Source organism: Acinonyx jubatus, chromosome C2 (genome assembly GCF_027475565.1).
Source record: "Acinonyx jubatus isolate Ajub_Pintada_27869175 chromosome C2, VMU_Ajub_asm_v1.0, whole genome shotgun sequence".
NCBI lineage: Eukaryota > Metazoa > Chordata > Mammalia > Carnivora > Felidae > Acinonyx > Acinonyx jubatus.
The window spans coordinates 2,565,260-2,569,738 of NC_069384.1; positions in this window are offsets into that span (position 1 = coordinate 2,565,260).

Consider the following 4,479-nt stretch of genomic DNA (forward strand, 5'->3'; position numbering starts at 1 on the left):
CACTGGCCTGGCTGTCTCTTCTCACTCGCCCCACCCTGGTCCTTGTCCTGGGCACCATCACCATCCATATGGGGAAACCGCATTTAGAACGGAGTCTGGGGGCCACGGGGGTGCTCGCACATCCCACCGCTGTCTTTACCGGCGCACCTGACGACAAAGGTAGCTACTGTTTTAGCTACTGTATCACCCCAGCAGAAAGAGGAAAGGTTTGGGGGGCGCCTGGGCGGCTCAGTCGGTTGAGCGTGCGGCTTCGGCTCAGGTCACGATCTCGCGGTCCGTGGGTTCGAGCCCCGCGTCGGGCCCCGTGCTGACCGCTCGGAGCCTGGAGCCTGCTTCTTGTTCTGTGTCTCCCTCTCTCTCTGCCCCTCCCCGGCTCATGCTCTGCCTCTCTCTCTCTCTCTCTCTCTCTCAAAAATAGACATTAAAAAAAATTTTTCTAAGAAAGAGGGAAGGTTTTCTCTTCCCCTAGCAGCAGCCCAGCCAGTGAGAGGCAGTCACAGCCCAGCCACCGAGGAGGGACACTCACAGCCCAGCCACCGAGGAGGGACACTCACAGCCCAGCCACCGAGGAGGGACACTCACAGCCCAGCCACCGAGGAGGGACACTCACAGCCCAGCCACCGAGGAGGGACACTCACAGCCCAGCCACCGAGGAGGGACACTCACAGCCCAGCCACCGAGGAGGGACACTCACAGCCCAGCCACCGAGGAGGGACACTCACAGCCCAGCCACCGAGGAGGGACACTCACAGCCCAGCCACCGAGGAGGGACACTCACAGCCCAGCCACCGAGGAGGGACACTCACAGCCCAGCCACCGAGGAGGGACACTCACAGCCCAGCCACCGAGGAGGGACACTCACAGCCCAGCCACCGAGGAGGGACACTCACAGCCCAGCCACCGAGGAGGGACACTCACAGCCCAGCCACCGAGGAGGGACACTCACAGCCCAGCCACCGAGGAGGGACACTCACAGCCCAGCCACCGAGGAGGGACACTCACAGCCCAGCCACCGAGGAGGGACACTCACAGCCCAGCCACCGAGGAGGGACACTCACAGCCCAGCCACCGAGGAGGGACACTCACAGCCCAGCCACCGAGGAGGGACACTCACAGCCCAGCCACCGAGGAGGGACACTCACAGCCCAGCCACCGAGGAGGGACACTCACAGCCCAGCCACCGAGGAGGGACACTCACAGCCCAGCCAGTGAGAGGCCACTCTGCTTCCGGCCCCCAGTCTTCTCCAGGGGACTTTGCGTCGACAACAGCCCTCACAGCCCCACTTTCCTCTGCAGAAGAGCCTCCTTGGCCTTGTTCTCCGACTGGACTAGGGTTCTGCCATGACCTAATCGTTCTGGGTTGTGATCCCCTACTATTCCGAAAGAAACCCATCGCTGTAAGACTGGACAGTTTTATTTTCAAGGTGAACAGCAGCTTGATCCCCGGAGCAAGGGTGGAGGATGGGCCAGGGCCCCCCCACCTCTGCAGCGGGTGAGGCCCTCCTGTCACCTGTGCGGCAGGGCCTTTCCCTGGATACCTACGGCCATTCGCTGCGGGCATCCCCCGACACATGCACGCGTGCACACACGCACACGGGTGCACCCAGCAGCAGCTTCCTGGGAGCTCCCTGCTTGCCGTCACAGCGCACGGCAGCACGGGGAGAGGCCCTCACTCAGCCACAGCAGATTTCTGAATCCAGGTCAAGCCATGGGGGCAGGAACTGGCAGAAGCCAGAGTCCCAGATGGGGTGGAGTCGACGAGATGCCCCCAACGCCAGGCCTCTGCTCTGGACAGCACTGATCCCACGGGGGGCTCCACCTCCGTGTGTGTGTGTGTGTGTGTGTGTGTGTGTGTGTGTGTGTGTGTGTGAGAGAGAGAGAGAGAGAGAGAGAGAGAGAGAGAGAGAGAGAAAGAGAGAGAGACAGTGTCTCCTCCCCCACCTGGACTGTCACCTCCACGGGGGAGAGAGAGAGAGAGAGAGAGAGAGAGAGAGAGACAGTGTCTCCTCCCCCACCTGGACTGTCACCTCCACGGATGCAGCCCTCCTGCACTGTCCACACCCTGACACTGCCCACGGCTGCAGTGTGCGAACGACATTCGGGGTGTCTCCGGGAAGCTCCCATGCTGTAGGGTGGCTGTGCCCTGGCACAGGGCTGGACGAGGGCCACATGCCAGCCACGTGGCTCCTTGGGCAGTGGGGAGGGCCCGGCAGCTGGGGTCAGAACTAGGCCCCCTGAAATGGTCCAAGGCCAGGGAGGGTTTAGAGAGCACAGGGGGCCCGTGGAACCACCTACACTGGTTTGGCCACTGCAGCCGGGAGGCTGGACGACCTCGGGACAGAAGGGCTCTGCTCCTTCCTGTCCCTTTCGGCAATCAATCCTCTGCCGGGATTGACCGTGCCAGTTGATTGCCATTCCAGGCACCGTCGCTGCTCCTTGCTGCTTCCAGCTCAGTCTGCCGCACTATTTATAGTGGACTATTTAAGAGCCACAAATCACTATTGTAATACTGCCTTTAAATTTCAGGAGACTAAAGGATACAACGGGCTGGAACATTTGCTAATGGACTTCATGTCTCTGGCGGGTTTGTAATGAAACTGCCTCTTTTCTCTAAAGCGATGAGTGTGCTTTCAAGGCCTCTACCAAAAATGTACTTTCCTTTAAATAAACTGCTCCGCTGCATTTCCCGAAGGGCGGGCGCGACCCTCCTCCCTGCCAACCGGTGGCCAGGGGAGGCGGGCCGTCCCTCTCTCACGGCTCTAGAAAGCTTTCCCGACCTTCCCCTCGGCTCCGACCTCGCTGACTCCGTGCCCACCCGCCGACATCCCCCCCAAGCCTGGAGATTGGCCTCCATTCGGCACCAGCAGGCCGGAACAACCCACAAACATCATGCTGCCCACAGCTGCTCTGCGCCCACACGCTTCTCGCCACTTTGCTCGTATTAATGTATCGAATCCTCAAACAACCTGAGGCGGGTGCCGCTGCCGATCCCTGTGCGGCAGGAGGGGAGACGGCCCGGCTCCCTGGACCCCCCAGGCCAGCCTCCCCACCCCCACCCTGCATGACCACGCGGCAAAGCTCCTCAGGGGCCTGGCCGCTCCAGCAGCTCCCCTACTTGGGCCTGAGCTCTGCCTCACCCTTAAGACACTTGTAGGACGCGCCGGGGTCAGTGGAGTCACCACAGACATAAGAACATCAAACTCGAGTGGTCTCTCCTGGCAGGGATGAGAGAGCTCCTGAGAGGAGCTTCTGAGGACTCCCGACAGGGGAGGGCCAGGAGGCAGCAAGGTGGGAGGAAGCCAGAGTCTGAGTCGGACTGTGGGGGTCCCAACCCCCGGGGGGCCTTTGGAGAGGTACGCAGGATGGCCCTCGGGGACACCATCTTGCATGGGCCCAGAGGAGGAGGAGACTTGGGATTTGCCCACCCGCAGGAGGCGGAGGTTGGGCTCGTGCTGGCCAGGAAGGCACAAAAGGAAAAGCCTGAGCTTAGAGGTTGCCCCTGGGGGCGAGGTGTCCTCCGGGAGGGTGGCTAGCTCATCCTGGAGACGGGAGGGGGAGAGGGACCGTGGGGGCACAGGTGGGCAGCCCGCTTCCAAAAGGCCAGTGGGGCAGGGGTGGGGGAGGAAGGCCAGACCAGACACTCATGCACCCCCCCACCCAGGCCCGAGGCCCCAGGGAGCAGGGCGGGGCCCCAGGGGGGCCCCAGGCTGCTCTGCCCCACCCCCCTCCCGTCTTGTTCTTGCTACTGGTTTTGGCAAACGAGCGCCCTCCCCTCTGCCCGAGGCCTGCATTTCCACACAGAAGCCAGGATCCTGTGAGACAGGTCTGGCTTTGGGGGACTCAGCTCTGCTCGTCCTCCCACTGGCGGCCACCAGCCCTTCCCTGCCCTGCCCCCTGACCTGCTATGGGTCAGCAACATTAGGAACGGGTGACACGAGGCCAAGGGGCACTGGGTGCCTCCCCATCAGGGTTCTAGGGCTGCCTGCTGGGCAAGTTTCCGTAACCCACAGCCGAGTCATCGTAAGTGTCCACGGGGCCTGATGGCTGACAAGGCCGCCTGGGGCTGGCTGTGCCTCTCTGGCCCAGGACGGAAGGGCCGGGCGTCGGTGCTGGGGAGCCTCCCTCCCGCCCTCCTCCCTCAGAGGCTGGAGAAAGTGGTCTTTGGAGCCGAGCCTGTGCCCGCAGGCCCGGGGCGGTTCGGCAACCCAGGACGCCGCCTCCAGGCTCTCGTGCAAGGAGGTGCCCTTGGCATGTGCCCCATTTTTACACGGACCTCTGCTTCTCGAACCCAAACCTTTCCAGTGCAGTGGGACGTTCAGACCCTGAGAGCAACGGGAACCTATTGAGGACACCACGCGGGGCTCGCGGTGGCTCCCCACTCCCAGCTCTGGGGAGAGCCACTGGACCACAGGAGTGGACAGAAGCGACTCAGCCATGCACGCCATCCGCCTCCTGCCCCCCCCATCTCACAGCACGCGT